This window comes from Periplaneta americana, chromosome 2 (genome assembly GCF_040183065.1).
Source record: "Periplaneta americana isolate PAMFEO1 chromosome 2, P.americana_PAMFEO1_priV1, whole genome shotgun sequence".
In the NCBI taxonomy this organism is placed as follows: Eukaryota; Metazoa; Arthropoda; class Insecta; order Blattodea; family Blattidae; genus Periplaneta; species Periplaneta americana.
Window position 1 is genome coordinate 196,342,337 of NC_091118.1, and position 17,427 is coordinate 196,359,763.

The window sequence follows — 17,427 nt, forward strand, 5'->3', positions numbered from 1 at the left end:
CTCAGTCGGTTAAGGCGCTTGCCTGCCGGTCTGAAGTTGCGCTCGGGCGAGTGTTCGATCCCTGCTTGGGCTGATTACCTAGTTGGGTTTTTTCCGAGGTTTTCCCCAACCGCAAGGTGAATGCCAGGTAATCTATCGCGAATCCTCGGCCTCATCTCGCCGAATATCATCTTGCTATCAGCAATCTCATCGACGCTATATAACCTCGTAGTTGATACAGCGTCGTTAAATAACCAACTAAAAAAAAAGTAGTAGCTTTTCCGGCTGCAAATCAAGCGAACCTACATTCGCTAGCCAGCAGGAACCTGTGTTTGTGCGAGTTGTCTCAGACGATGGCCTTGCATCAAGATTACCAGCCACCAGAGTTCTGCTACTTAAGAATGTTTTATGTTTGTTCAAATGTTTGGAGTAGCTAGGATGGAACAGGTAAAACGACACATCCTTGACTGGTTGGTCAAATACGAAGAACAAGATTATTAACTTTTAATCCCTCTTAAGAACGGCTGTGTGGAGAGCCTAAACGTTAGAGTTGTATGACGCTTTATATTACAGGAACCATCGTTCTAATCGAACTCAAGCAAGTCACTGAAATCTAAACCTGACCCAGAGCAATGAAGTAATTACAATAAAACCGGTCACAGCAACTCCGTACAACTGCGTATTGCACTGACAACTGACAAACATCGGTTCACTTCTTCAGTCCACATTATTAAATACGTGTCATCAAGTGGCACACATGTGTCAACAACTATTCACACTTGCACACAGTGTTATGCGCAGAATAAACATGTGGCGTCAGTCGAATTTTAAGTCCACAAGGGGAGTCTGACTGAAGTTCAAAGTATTTTCATTAGTGCTTTAAAATACTGAAGGTTCATCACTAGGAAAATATAATTTTATGCAACAATTTTTAAACAATACTCTCTCATTTTTACCCAATACTTTCATCTTCCTCGGTGTCCTAGTGGATGACATGCATAAATAATATGCATATGATTGGCGTAAATGTCAGACGTAATACTGCTAAGTCCAGCAAACATATTTGTTTAAAATGGGTTCGAGGGCACTCGCGTACATTACACTGTTGCCAAGATATCGCCCTACAATCTCGCTAACTTTTCAACAAAAAATAGCTAAATCTCTCCAAAGTTTGTTAAAAAAAATCCCCAGAAATGTCACTAAAAATTTATAATAAATATCACTAAATAAAAATAAGAAAAATATACATATGCGGAGGAAAATATAATTTCCTCGTCATCACCCTCTTATGCGGAGTCTGGTTGTTTTGTTGACGGCTGTGATGTTGAGGTGGAAGGTGTGGGAACAGCTGATTGTGAATACACTGCACTTGATCCAATCATTGACACTACGCTTTCTGGTAAATTGTAAGTGTGGAAATTTTCACTCAAGCGTTTGACCAGAATTTTTTTTTTGTGAAATCTAACACTTTTTTAAATCTTATATATTAAAATATATTAAAACCAACAAAAACTAGTCTCATTTGCTTCACACGAACTGTCGGCACAAAATTCCAAAACTCAATTGCCTCGGGTCGGTTCGGAGTGGAAATCTCCGCGTTGCGGGGAAGAACCAAGAATTAGCTGGAGCTCGCGAATCGTCACGTGCCAATCAAAGTTGCCGCCGTTTATTGGTGTTGGAGCAGTAGCATTGAGAGAGAGAGAGAGAGAGAGAGAGAGAGAGAGAGAGAGAGAGATCTAGCCCGTGAGAATCATTTGAATCATCTTTCACCCCTGAGCACTGATCACAAATATACGAGATCAGGGTTTTGACGTATGAATCATTAGACGACTCAGTCATGCCTCTTCTAAAACCAAGAAGTGCATTACTTCAGTTGAATGTTTTAACTTAAAAGAAAGGAAAAAGTGTAAGAATATAAAAATCAGCAGAAAAGTCGCTAATCGTATTTTACAAAATTTGTCGCCGAGACTGATTCAAAATTCCCTAGATTTAGCGACTTATCGCTAAGTATGGCAACACTGGTACATTAGGGAATGAAAGGGCAGACCAACTAGCCAAACTTGCTTGTTCCATGAATGTCGTAGATAATTATCATAAAATTTCTGTCAGTTTTATAAGCATAAATTAAGTGAACACATGTTAGCACGCTGGGATGGCCAATCGCAAGGAAGTAATAACGGCTATCTAACTAGAGACTTATTCTTTCCTACAATAATCTCTAGGTTAAGCTGTGATATCCAATTTCGTGCTTAGGCAATTCATTTCAGGTCATGGAAAATTTAAAACATATTTTAAACTGTTCAAAATCAATAATGTAAATGAATCCATGTGTAAATGCGAGGAGAGCGACCAGACTGTTCAACACCTGCTCTTTGATTGCCCAATTTTCGGAAGAGCTCGCCTGCTACTACTGTCACATGTTTATTTTTTATTAGGTTATTTTACGACGCTTTATCAAGATCTTAGGTTATTTAGCGTCTGAATGAGATTAAGGTGATAATGCCGGTGAAATGAGTCCGGGGTCCAACACCGAAAGTTAACCAGCATTTGCTCATATTGGGTTGAAAAACCTAAATCAGGTAACTTGTCCCATGCCACCGTAGCTCAGTCGGCTGAGGCACATGCCTGCCGATCCAGAATTGCGCTAGGGCGTGGGTTCCATTCCCGCTTGGGCTGATTACCTGGTTGAGTCTTTTCCGAAGGTTTTCCCAACTGTAAATGTCAGGTATTCTATGGCGGATCCTCGGCCTCATCTTGCTAAATAACATCTCGCTATCACCAAACCCATCGACGCTAAATAACCGCGTAGTCGATACAGCGTCGTTAAATAGACAACTAAAAAACTTGTCCCAGTCAGAATTTGAACCCGGGCGCGCTCACTTCACGATCAGACACGCTAACCGACTCCCATTTCTTTTTTTTTATTTTATGTCTTCCAAACATGTAGGTTATTGTGGGTCCCTATCACCACGGCATGGCGCGTTCTCAGGTTGCCGATAGAGGAGACGGCCTCCAGATATGGAGGGTAGCTGCGAATATATTGAATAAGCAGTCGAGGACAGCCGATAAGGGGTGGTCCTTCAGCTTGGGGGTTGGGCGAAGGGTTAACAACCCATCACCGTAAAAAAACAGCTTGTTACGAAACCTAACAATCAGCCTCGGAATAGGACTGATTCTCCGGCACGACCACAGCAAAGGAATAAGGTTATAAGATTTGGTACATGGAACGTAACTAGTCTTTATAGAACAGGAGGGGTAACATTAGTAGCAAAAGAACTAGCTAGATATAGAATAGACTTCGTGCGAGTAAAAGAGGTTAGGTTAGATGGGAATGGCATATCACGAATAGGCGATTACTTGTTATATTATGGGGAAGGAAACAATAATCACCAATTAGGAAGAGGATTCTTTGTTCATAAAAGAATAAAATCAGCAGTAAAAAAGGTCGAGTTTATCAGTGACAGGTTATCGTATTTAGTATTTAAGGTTAGATGGTGCGATATCGTAGTTATAAATGCTCATGCCCTTACAGAAGAGAAAGACGATCATATAAAGGATAGCTTCTATGAGGAATTGGAATACACTTTTGATCAGTTACCTAGATATCACATGAAAGGTTGGGAGGCAGGAGGGAAAAAGACCTTTGGGGAGTCCGAGACGTAAATATATTAAAACGGATTTGAGGGAGGTGGGATATGATGGTAGAGACTGGATTAATCTTGCTCAGGATAGGGACCAATGGTGGGCTTTTATGTGAGGGCGGCAATGAACCTCCGGGTTCCTTAAAAGCCAGTAAGTAAGTATGTCTTCCAAAACTGATTAGGCTGTATTTTGAAGTGTAATAAATTTCTTAATATGACATCCAATTAAGAAGAATAAACACCACTTTTTCGATATCTACGATGCTGAAAACGAATATTTTCGTAAAATTTCGAAATAGTTTTTCTGAACCATCACAATAACTCCGCGTCATAAAGTGAAAATTTGAAAAGCGTCGTATTGAAACTAGGCCATATCTCAAACGCAGCTATAGGGAAAACGGCAGAATATTCTCGCTTACTTGTCGTCATCCTGTAACCCGAGCGGTAAAAACAATCAGACTGGCGACCCCATTCATTATCTCGTATGTCAGGTGTAATAAATTCGCTTCCACGGACGTACGCAGCCATTTATTAGAAGAAAATAGCATATTTTTCATATGACGGCTTTCCTACTTTCGTTACGCCACGCAAATATCGTCCAGTAAACTGAAAATTACTCATATGAACACATCCAACACGGGCGATCACGACACGTGTTGTCTTACCCGCAGGCACACCTACGACCGCTCAGCAATTCGTGATTCCGTTACACTGCATCGTGTACCGACTATCACCAGCAGTCGCTCCAATTAACTTTCTCGTCAACATTACACACTCCCGAAATTTCAATCTAATATACACGACTTGTATTATTTTCTATTTGTCCATCTTTTTATTCCTCTTAACTTGTTTCCTTTCTCCATAATTTCGTACTTTCTTGTTCTTGTAATAAACAACTTTCTCACTCCTGTTAAACATTACTTTTCCCCCGCCCTATCAGTACTAGCATTATAAAGGACGAAACGGAGAACCTCTTTCTTGAATCCTTTACCTAGGGCTATTCTTCAGGACTGTGTGTCAAGTTACATACAGGGTCAGGTGTACACATCACAATGAGGAGAGATGGGGCAATAGACAGTTACATTGGTTATCACTAGAATCACTGATGAAGGCCCTGTATGTGCCACGAAAAAAAAAATAAAATAAAGAAAGAAATTCAGGAGAGAAGATGGTTAATTAAATATGGTGAAAAACCAGTAAATTTAAAAAGAAAATCTTTTAACCCTTCAGTACGTAATCTATGAACCATCAATACCGTACTTCAAGGAGAAATACTATTTATCGTCCATTGAAGTTATAGGTTTAATGATTGGTGCGAAGAGAACAATACCTAGTACGCCTACCTTTGTTATATTCTGCAGGAAATTTGACCTATCAACAAAATTCATTAACTCTATAGCTATTTCAGCCCTGAAAGTTTCTCTAATTTGTTCATTTATCACACTCATTTGTTTTGGTTAACACGGTAACAAGTTCTGTTTATATTTATTCATTTATTATCTTCCATAGATCTTACATGAGCAATGAAGCTTTAAGATGTGGAACAAGTCAAAATTTTACAATATTACAATTACATTTTTACACATTTTTACAATATTTCACAATTTTTACAGTTCTACAATGTAGTAATTTTCTACAATGATGAGGTGAGGTCCGAGGATTCGCCAAAAGATTACCCGGCATTTGCCTTTTGGTTGGGGAAAACCTCGGAAAAACTCAACCAGGTAATCAAATCAAAGGGGGAAATGAAGTGATGCCGAGGACTCGCCATAGACCATCCGGCTTCAATGTGTCAAAAGTAAATTTACTTCGTATTGAATTTTTAAATCACTATCATTGACTGTGTTTTAAAATGGTTTTGACTTTACAAGATCAAATTAGTCTTGTTCAGTGTTGTTATGAACGTAAAAGAAGTTTAACAAACGGCATACCTAATACCTGGCCAGCGCGTTCGCCTGATTTCAATCTAACAGATTTTTGGCTATGGGGTTATTTAAAAGACAGACTATGACTACCGACGAACTAAAATATGCAATTTCGTAACAAATTGAAGATATTCCACCAGATCTATTAGTAAATGCTGTTCACAATATAGAAGAAAGATTGTTGCTTGTTAAGAACAAAATGGCGGACATATTCAACATTTAAACTAAATCCAATAAACCCCATATCCTTATGAGTATAAGTGTACATCTTAAATCTTAAAGAGGTTATGGCGACGTCGAAAAGTAACTTACTTTTGAATTAAATTTGTGCATCAAAAATTTCAAATTACACTATCTCCTCCCCTTAAGTAAAACAAGAAATGTAGGTATTGCACAAAGTTACACTGAAACCTCCTCCTCCTTACCTACTTTCTCTTTCCCTCCTATTTCAGTCAGTGGTGTTAATTTCAGAGCCCCTTGTTGCCTGTCTGTCACGTGGGAGTGGCATCCCTAGTTGTTGTCCTCGGGATGTTACGCTGCAATTGTATCCTCCACTTACTTTCTGCACCGCTAACAAGTGTGAAAGTGTTTGCAGGGAAATGGAGATATCGAAATAAATCCGCCTGCTCTGCTCCGATTTCGTTCATCAAATATTTTACGGCAGCCTGACCTCGCCAGGATTTGAACTGGAGTGGAAAGCGGACACACCAACCGTGAGATCTCTGCCTCATTAGCAACGATAGGAGTACTATTTCTTTTTTGGATGACACGTACTTGATTGCTCATCAGTTCATCATGACCCAGTCGTCGAACTGCAGACCTCTTTGCTGCCATGACGTTTTCCTAATCAAACCTAGATGATGAAGCGAAAAATTCAACTTGCATTCACCAGAGTTTGAATCCGAGTATTCAAATGGGGAAATCAACGCTCTAATAGTCCAGCTAAATGTTGCGACATCAAAAATATATAATGAGTTTTTTTTTTTTTTCCAAATAAATGAAATTTTATTGCGACAGAGAAAACCCTGAAAAAATACATTGCAAAATTAATTTTTGCACGATCGTGTTTTTACTGGCCTTGAATGTTAGGATTTCCACACGGAAACTTGTTGCTAAGGAAACCACTTTTCATAACACAAAACTATACTGAAATAGATCCATTACAGTGCACTTATTGTTACTTAGTTACCATTACAGTGCAGTTTTGTGAAAGCTTTGGAATAATATTGCTCTAAATTTTCAATGCAAAATATATTGTATTTGTAATTTTAAAAATATGCTCAGCTCGTTTTCCAAAATTTTCCTCGATTTTGTAAAAGCGCTTCTCAACCTTGTATCGTAGTATACTATTTCAGTGATATGACGTTGGAATGCTAAGTTAAGATACTGAAATTCCTATTCCCGGAAAGAACATTTATAATTCTACAAGAAAGAAATACTTTCGTGCTATTTAAATAATGCCCTTTCCTTCTTCATACTGACTTCGAAATCATTTTAACGCGAAACATTTAAGTGGAATCGTATACGGAACCTCGAGACACGTGGTGACATCGTATTACTAGAATACCGCAGAGAGTAGGATGCTAGGGGGTTATTCTTTGAGATACCGTTATTTCAAACAAAAAAGTTTCATACAATTTTGCTCGTTTTTGCTTCGTTTTCGAGATAAAAATTGTTTTATACGAAACATTTCATAGCGTGTTTTGGGGAAGCAAGTGATTTAATTCCCAATATGCTCAGTCAATTTAAGAGAGCAGTGTATTGTGTTAATAAATGTTTGAAATAATTTTAGTTTTCACCTTTAAATGTGCAAAAATTTGATCCAAACAAATGTTAACATTGTAAAATCCAAATCTGGCTTTCAGGTAAAAGCTCCCTGTAAAGCAGGTTTGAATAATTTCAAGGAAAAATTATTCCGGGGCCGGGTATCGATCCCGGGACCCTTCGCTTAGCGCGCGAACGCTCTACCGACTGAGCTACCCCAGGAACCATACACGACACCGTCACAATTTTTCCTTTGTATCCACACAACTCAAATGAGCTGACAAGACGCCAGAACTCAACTATGAGTGCACACAAATACTGTGTGACTTAAATTGTGGCTTTCTGTTAACGTACCTCCAGTAACGAATGTATTATGCAAATCTGGCTTTCAGGTAGGCCACGGTGTCGTGTATGGTTCCTGGAGTAGCTCAGTCGGTAGAGCGTTCATGCGCTAAGCGAAGGGACCCGGGATCGATACACGCCCCCGGAACAATTTTTCCTTGAAATTATTCATTGTAAAATCCATTTGCAGAACGAAACGTTACATTTGTTTGGATAAAATTTCTGGATATAAAAGGTAAAGGTAAAGGTATCCCCGTACAATGCTATGAAGGCACTTGGGGGCATGGAGATAGAGCCCCATGCTTTCCATGACCTCGGCACTAGAATGAGGTGGTGTGGTCGGCACCACGCTCTGACCGCCTTTTACCCCCGAGAAAAGACCCGGTACTCAATTTTATAGGAGGCTGAGTGAACCTCGGGGCCGTTCTGAAAGTTTGGCAACGAGAAAAAATTCTGTCACCACCTGGGATCGAACCCCGGACCTTCCAGTCTGTAGCCAGCTGCTCTACCAACTGAGCTACCCGGCCGCATATTTAAACGATAAAACTAAAATTCTTTCAATAATTTATTATCATAATACACTGCTCTCTTATTGACTGAGCGTACTGGGAATTAAATCAATGGCTTCCCCAAAACAAGCTATGAAATGTTTCATACGAAACAGTTTATCTCCAAAAGATGGCAAAAAATGTATTAAAATATTTCAGTTTGAAATATATCAAAGAAAATCATCCCGAAATTAATGACATTACTTACAGTTCACCCTGTATACTTTACCAGCAATGGAAGAAGTCCAAGCTACACACTCGGGCCTACTCTTCTGTATAAATGCCTATAAATCGTGTATATCCAATCTCAGCACAACGATAAGCCCACGAAACAGTACGGCGCTTTCAAGACGTGTACCGGTACTTCACGTCCATCTCACGGAGCTAATCCTACACAAAAATTTGGAAGTATCAGAAATTAATACATCGGGTTAATTTTGGCTGCTTCATTTTCGAGAACACGGTCAATGTCTGAGTATGGAACATTGGCAATGTACCAGCACAACACGCTTCCTTGACCTTATTGCATTCTGTTATGCCAGTACCAGTTTATAGTATTACGACAATAAACTTCAGAATCTTGGACAGGCAAGAAGAGTCGGGGCTCTTTTTAATAAAGATCGCAATATTCCGAAGAAATGCTTGCTAAGATTCTGTTATGTATATTTTATCGTTTTACCTCTCTTCTGGAGGAGCAATGACAATATTTAAGACTACCTTTCCTTGAGTTTTATATGGATGTAAAACTCGGTATCTCAACCCGTGCTTTCAAGAGTAACTGCCATCAACATAACCAGAATTTCATGATCTACATCGTTAGTGGAGTTATTCAAATGAAGATGGCTTGAGATACATTCGGGATGCACTCTAAACCTAGACCACGCGCATTCTGGTTAAGACGACCAGTGTTGCCAACAGTTGTTCGTATAATCTCGCTAGATGACTTTCGAAAACCCGCGATTTTCTAGCAAATATGTCTAGATTTTAATGTATAATAATAATAATAATAATAATAATAATAATAATAATTGTCAAGACAGAGCATCCACCCGCCAATGTAACGACATCCGCCAGCCAATGCAACGAATATTGCATACTTTTTTCATTGCCAATGTGGCGCTATAAAGCAATTTTGAACACTTTATCACAGACACAACATATTTAAATTCTTATTGGACTATATATGTCACCGTTAAAACCCAAAAATCCGACAAAACCAGTTTCAACTAGTAAAAAGTAATTTTAAAATATAGATAGATAGAAAGCGAATTTTCGTAAGATCTAGAATCAATGACAGGTTAGGTTTGGTTTGTGTAGGTTCTTTTTAGGCTTTTACGAAACAAAAACCTAAACAAACCAGACCTAATCTGACATTGGTTCTAGATTAGCCTATACGAAAACTCACTTTCTATCTTCATTTGCTTAAACTAGTTTTTACTAGCTGAAACTGGTTTTGACGGATTTTGGGTTTTAACGGTAACATACATAATATGGAATTATCACTACATTAACACATCCATTATTTCACAGAACACACATTGAACAAATTAAATGTAATTATGAAAGCCGCTTATAATGCTAATATGAATTTCATTTCAGAAATTTTAAAGATTAAAAACCGCTAGTATTCCCGCTAAGCGGGATAATATAATTTTACCCGCGAGATAGTTATCAAAAAAAGCTAGATTTAGCGGGAAAACCGCTGAATTGGCAACACTGAAGACGACCAACAACTATAAAATTAATGTACTAGTTATTTTGAAACTAAATTCATTCCATTTCCCTCTCTGTTACAGCCTTATCTGCGTATTAGTTAATAATTCTATTATCCTGTAGCGGTACATAGTGATAAGCGATTGTTGTGTGAGCAACGTTATCTTATGTGACGTGTGTTGCAGTGGCCAACAAGGGGAAATCGCGTTACGGAAACGAGATATTTTAACGACATGCATACTAAACTGTAGGGTTTAAAGAGGGAACTCAAACACATACGTCTGCTTATGCTTGGATCAAGTCGCCATTTGTTGCACATTTGCCTCTGTGATAATCTCCACTGTTCGATACTTGTCCACTCTTCAGAGAACTTCTGCACCAAAATACAGACAGCTTGACGTGACAAGCAATGCTCATAATACACGTGCAACATTTCTTTATGACACCCTTTGCTAACAGACCTTTAGCCCAGAAAAATCGAACAACAGAATCCTAACCCACAATAGTAATTACACTCGTGCAGAGATGCAGTCATCTTGCAACTGCTGCTTCTTTGTTCCGCTTCTGCCCAAATCGATCACCTTGAGATCTGGGTAATACTGTCATATAGCAGTGATAGATTCAGGCGCCTCATTAAAAAATGTAGGTCGTTACTTAGATTTGTAAGTTAGGCCTACTTATTGACTCACTTGTGTACCTAAGCATAAATAATGACATGAATAAAGATATACATTTCTTGAAAAAAAAAAAAAAGCCTTAAAATGACGAGTTTATATTCACAATGAAATGGAAGCAAAATCATGGGCAATGATACAATTTTTTAGAACTCTTTCATAATTTGCAAGATGCAATCCGTAACATCCGTATTATAGGCTATGTACGTATTTATTCATAAATAGAGGTTTTATTTATTTATTGTGGCAGAGTTAAGGTCATGAGGCCTTCTCTTCAACACTACCGGAAGTGACATGATTAACACCAACAAAAGAAACGTTCAGAGAATGACCGAAACCAACGTTCCACGTATTTAACTGTTAATCTGGAATATTAATGGCAAAAAGAATCAATGGATAGGCACGGTTTGATGATGATGATGATGATGATGATGATGATGATATCATCATCATCATCATCATCATCATCATCATCATCATCATCAAGAGCTTTGATTTCCTGGCAACAATTTCTTTTTAAATACGAACGTAGAATAAAATGTTTATTTGTTGAACAAAATGTTCAAATGTCGCCATTATTTTCGCTGTGTTCACTCTATTCTCAAATTATTAAATTTACAAGTAAAATGTTATTTTCACTTAAATAAAATGCAACACAGCCATACCCGAACACGCGAGATGACGTACTTCATGTCATCCCAACTTCACTCGTTTTCAATAGGACAGCAAGTGAGTTCTTAGCGAAATAATTAGAAAAAAAGGAGCAAAAATAGTTGGCAAGTGCCATTATAATGCTCCTCTTGTTTCATAAGGAAGCTGAGTCTATAAAAGCAGTGTAACAACCGTGCCAAACTCCCTACCTACTTGAGTCATGGGAAAACCTAAATAATTTAACCATGTTTAATGGCAAAGGCGACAAAAATTAAGTATTATGTAAGCCTTATACAAATAGAAGTTTCTTGTTTATAGCGTAAACGGTAACATTTTGGCATAATCCATAAATAACTTTTTTAGAAATCCATTTTTTGAAAGTGTCTTTTAACGTTACGTAAGCGTGTTAAAATTGACTGATACACAGCAGCGTGCGCAAAGTATTTTGCACAACGATTTCCGATCTTTTGCGCCTATTGTCAATAATTGTTTCCCACCAGATGTCACACAGTATCAATCGCAACCGATCAATAAAGCGGTTGAAACAATGCCAATTTAAAAGAAAATGACCGTTTTCTGTTAAGAAACGTGCACAGAAATTAAAATAAATTGCTTCCAACAATTATTTTATTGATAACTGCATGACACAATTAAGAATTAAATGAAGTTATAAAAATTAAACGACACTCGGGTTTCAACAGGGAACCTCTCGATCTGCAGGTGAATGCACTACCACTGGGCTATAACATCGCCTGCTTTTAATGTGATAATTGATCTAGTTTTACTAATACAATACAGTAGAGAAGTCGGGGGAATTGTCTCCAAACCAGCACGGACGAATGGCTGTCTCAAATTATTGAATTATTCAGAATAACCTTCCAACATAAAGGTAAAGTACGGTAAGTAAATAAGTCATTCAGTACGTAGGATAGTGTCATATCTGGTAACAGTTGGCAACACTGACAAGACGGCAATATTTGCTGTTTAGGAACTGTTGTTACGTGACCCTCACTATAGGCGTGGTGAAGGGAGAAAGAAGACATGTGACTTTATGACGATTCTGGAACCCGGGGTCAGATTTGCCCTACCTTGCCATATGCTGATCCTTTTATAAGAATTGATTTCAGCCCTCCAAGAGATGCTTCCCTACATTGACACATTATATTAACTGATTCCTTTATAAGCCTATTATAGGCCTATAAAGGAATCAGTTAATGTATCAGTGGCGGCTCGTGAACTTGTGGATTGGGGGCGCTGCAGTAGATTTTGGTATATACAAATTTCATTTCATTCTTCTCAGCAAGGGAAAGTTGAGAAAAAATAATATTCTGTAATTCACACACACTCATGCTTTCACATTTGCACTGGTTAAGTTACGGTACTAATATGTCACACCAAAGCAACACTCGGATATACTGATGGTCAACAATTTTCTAAAACTGGAAAAGAAGTCTCTTTCGTATTTTACATGCTATATCAAAAGGATTCTACTCGCGCAAACATTTTGAGTTAAGGAGGCTGGATATATAATAAGGCAAAAGAGGATATTAATTTCGTTACATTAACTCGATAAGATTCTACAACAATAAGTATGTGAAGAGAAAATAAAAATTTTGTCATTAAGTTTCAAGGGAATAGACAATCCATTTGACGCAGCATTACAATAGCTGTGTGGGAGGGGAGGAAAGATCTTCCCTTGTAGCCTGGCTCTGCAAGCCACTGTAGCGAAATATGGGTTTTAAACAGCGGCAGTTTCCCTCTGCTTCCCTTCACCTCTCTACCCCCTGACCATGCAAGACACTCTCTATGAGCTGTCCCACCCTGCAGATCACAGGACGACTTTGAATGCAGTGTCAATTCCAGTACAGTCGATGCGCAAAAATATTATGCATCAGATAATAGTACATATTCCCGGCCAGATGAAATATAAAGCTACTTACTTAACAAAAGCTATAAAAAATTATTATACAAATTAAAATTAAAATTATTTTTATTTTCTTGACAAAGCAGGGAGTGCTGCAGCTCCGCAGCTCTTATGGGCAAGCCGCCCCTGGGCCTATTGATTTACAACAATGAACCGTTCTTGTAATAACTGAGGTAAATAGGCCAGTAAATTCCAAAAAGTGTATGCGATCAGGAGGATGCAAGGGATGTTTACAACTGAATCGAACGTATTTAGTAACAAGAAAACGGGCTTGACAGAAAATTTCAGATGCCAATTAGTTCACAATCAAGCAGTGTGTGTATCTCAGAGCGTTATAATCTATCCGGAAAACCACTTCTCAAACCGGTGTCAGATCCAACTGGCTGCACAGGCGACGAGATTCCTAATCCCGGAAGATGAAGTTTCTAATCACTTCCATACGCTATTCGGTTCTGGAACCACCTAGTCTCCAATTAGTGGGTCCTGATGCTTGTTTCCCAGGGGAAAGTGACTACCTTCCATCTATTTTCCAAGCTGAGAGTTTGCGCAGCTGTCTCCATGTATGCTGTAAGACGTTGTGTGACCGTCTGACGGCCGGGTATTACCTTTTCCTTCCCAAATGCAAGGCAGGCACGCTATATTTGGATATGGAGTAGTGATCAATAGCCCATCGTTCCCATACCAACAGATAACCGGTCGTTCCGTGTCCTGCACATAGAACCTCTGTGTGCCTCCAGCCTACAGCCACAAATACATACATACAAAGGAACTATTCTAGACTTCTACAGAAATTAAAGATTCCAACTGTGTCATGCTTTACCATAAAAAGTACACAATACATAAATAAGTAAAGGAAATAAACGAATGTTACAAAAACAAAGACTAATCAGTGAACTATTTAATTAAAATTATTTCATACATAGGCCTAAACAAGATAAGAAAGTTAAACAAATGAAATATGCAATTTTATTAAATTCCAAGCAATCAATTGAAGAGTGTGCTCCCAAAAGGCGTTCAGTCCATTTTTATGAAAGGACTGGGCCAGTTTTTATTATCTACCAGTCTACGGATTGAGCGAGTTTTCAAGTGACATGCACAATAACCCAAACTTTTAGACTAGGATTAGCGTTGTTCTGGAAGAAAACAAGCTTAAAATATGATAGAGGTCTAAAAAAATCATATATTATATGTACAAATCATAAAAATGGCCAAATGGACTTAGCGAGTTTAGGGATCACACTTTTAAATTGTATTTTAAATTTTTAATTAAAGAGGTATTTGCATTTCTGGCTGCGAAGTAGACAATTCGGGTTCGATTTCCTGTAGCTGAGTGAAATCAGTTGTTTAACAACACTCTAAGAATTAACTCCAACAGTTTCAGATTTAAAAATATATGTAAGCAATTTGTTATACTTATGAGTAGATATTAATTTTTTTAGATGTTATTTTATTGTAATTTATGCATGTAACTTTATTATGTATCGAATCCTCCCCTGTGTACGAGATCACTCTCTTTCACAAGTGCCAGGATTTTGTACAATTATAATTTTTTTGTATTATATTTTCTGGCAAATTATTATTATTATTATTATTATTATTATTATTATTATTATTATTATTATTATTATTATTACTATTATCTAGCGTCGGTTGAATAGGCGATATTTTGGCAAGAATTAATGCTATCTATGTATAACATAAAAATCCACATTTCTGATTGTACATTCAAAGCAATTTGAATAAAGGTATAGCCTACAACAGTTTTCTACAAAACTTCGTTGTTTGGTTACTACCTACGCCTGTGAGCGCTAACAACGGGAGGCGAAGTTTAAAACCGGCGTTTTCTGTTTTAATTACAATTTCTGACAAAACCCCTAGCGACCACTTGTGGAATACTTGCGTTCTGCGCAACTCCTGTTGAGCAACTTTGTGTGTTAAAGAGTCAAAGAGCCACAAATGTTGACTGCAGGTAGGAGCTTCTGAATTTTCTAATACGCCACTGAACACTGAATGTTGGACAAAGAATTATACCATTTGTTTATATCTAGTTTCAGGCTCGTAATTCTCATAAAGGTGAAGAAGAAGAAGGCTATCAGAATATCTAAATCTTGAAATTGGATTATAAAGGAAACACAGATAACGAAGTATCGATACCACATCCTGAACACGTCTGTTAGGTTTAAAAAAAAGTGACAGATGATTCATAGAATCTTTACGTTATATATCAGTCCCCTAACTGCCCATTGTGCAATTCAAACCAAGAAATGGATTCGTAACACCTCAAAATCTGTAATTCAGTGGCTGACCATGATAATATCTTTGAAAAATATTGGAGTGCAAGAGGTCAAATGACTTTATTGTCAAACGCCTGGCATTAGAAAACAACAACAACATTATGTGAAACGTTTATCTCAGTGTGTTGTTGTGGTACTAATTAGTTTGTATCATCGAGGCTGCTACATTTGCATGCATGATGGGTTCGTCCACTTTAGAGGTTAGTTCACTTTATTAATGCATAAAAGCATAAAGTACCATACTCTCATTTCCTAAAATGGACTCGTCGATTATTGTTATAGTCTGTGACGTCACTCCTCACTCGCCGTTCCTAAGCAAATGAGAACACGTGATGTCATATGTTGAAAATATTTAATGTTTATTAATATACTGCTGTTTTCTTTGCGATCCTCACCAGTGCCGATTTATTTATTTATTTATTTATTTATTTATTATTTTGCTAACAATTGTAACATAAAATATAATATATACAGAAAAAACTTTAGCTCGCCCCTGAAAGAGTAGAACTCGTGCTCAGGGGCGGATTCCTGAATTGAAATTAATAATTATACAATACAATTTGTCTCATGTCTGCTATGCAATTATAGTATATAAATTTAAATTTACAATTTTCAATTTTTATAAAATCCATACATAACTTTTTAAATTTAATACTAGAACTATCAGAATTGACAAGATTAGGATATTTAAATATAAATTTGTTATATATTCTTGGGCCTAAATTAGTACTATGATTAAATACTGTAACAGTGTTGCATTTTGGTTCAAACAATATTAAAGAATTCATACCTTTTGTTTCATAACTATGAGAATACAATTCAAAATTATTTCGATTTTTATATATGAATTTTATTAATACAATATAATAAATTTGTCTTACGTTAAGTACATTAAAGTCTAAAAACAAATTATGAGATGGAAAATCAATAGGTTTATGAAGACAAATTTTAATTATTTTCTTCTGTAATAAATAAAGTGGATTAAAATTGGATTTAAATGAGCTACCCCATCCTACAATTCCATACATAATTACCGATTGAAATAAAGTTAAATATATTGTGCGTAATAAAGGCGACGTTATCTTGTTATAAGAAAATGCGGTAATTTTAACCGTATAGATTTCAGATTAAAAGTTTCACGTTAAAAAGGTAATAATAAATTTAATTTCAGGTAAAATTCCGAAATAAAACTCTTGATATATATCAGAAAAACACTGCTGAACTACAATGTCGCAAAAAGAAAATATTGAACAAAACCGTATCGTACGGAGAGACTTCTTTCGTCGGAGCTCGAGACCCTGAGTTTGTTTACATTGGAAGGTTGAAGAGAACTATGGAGTTACTTCACAACAATGTCGGCACCGCAAACTCCCAAGTTTTTCATTAAAAATGAGGAACAAACAAACAAGTTACATAAGTAAAGAACAGACTGTTGGACTTTGTATGCTGTGAGCTAGTACGCGTATTAGCAAATATATTTCAACGCCTGAACAGAAGTACCGGGATGGACAAGTATGCTTTTAGTATTGAGCAACATCACACGATCATGTTAATTAATGGAGACATAAATAAGACGGGAGAAATAAACAGAATGAAGGCAGAGAATAGGAGAGTAAAAGAAAGGAAGCGATTAGAAAAACAAGAAAGAAAAGAAAAAAATAACTACAAATAATATAACGCAAACTAAATTAACACTTTCGGTCTAAATGAAATATTTTTCACAACAGCTTAAATGGGTATGCACATATAAAACGATTAAACAAATATGGCAACCAATGGATGAATTAGGTACGTAAATAGATAGATAGATAGATAGATAGATAGATAGATAGATAGATAGATAGATAGATAGATAGATAGATAGATAGATAGATAGATAGATAGATAGATAGATAGATAGATAGATAGATAGATAGATAGATAGATAGATAGATAGATAGATAGATAGATAGATAGATAGATAGATAGATAG

The 17,427-nt window shown here is 37.0% G+C and overlaps 1 protein-coding gene and 1 non-coding gene across 6 annotated transcripts in view; both read right to left on the bottom strand.

Annotated features, from left to right (window-relative positions):
- Positions 1-17,427, bottom strand: part of Mob2 (MOB kinase activator 2) — a 446,746-nt gene that overhangs the window by 207,609 nt on the left and 221,710 nt on the right. The window lies entirely within an intron of this gene.
- Positions 7,459-7,532, bottom strand: TRNAS-GCU (transfer RNA serine (anticodon GCU)). Its single transcript has one exon. It is a non-coding gene; the product is annotated as a tRNA-Ser (tRNA).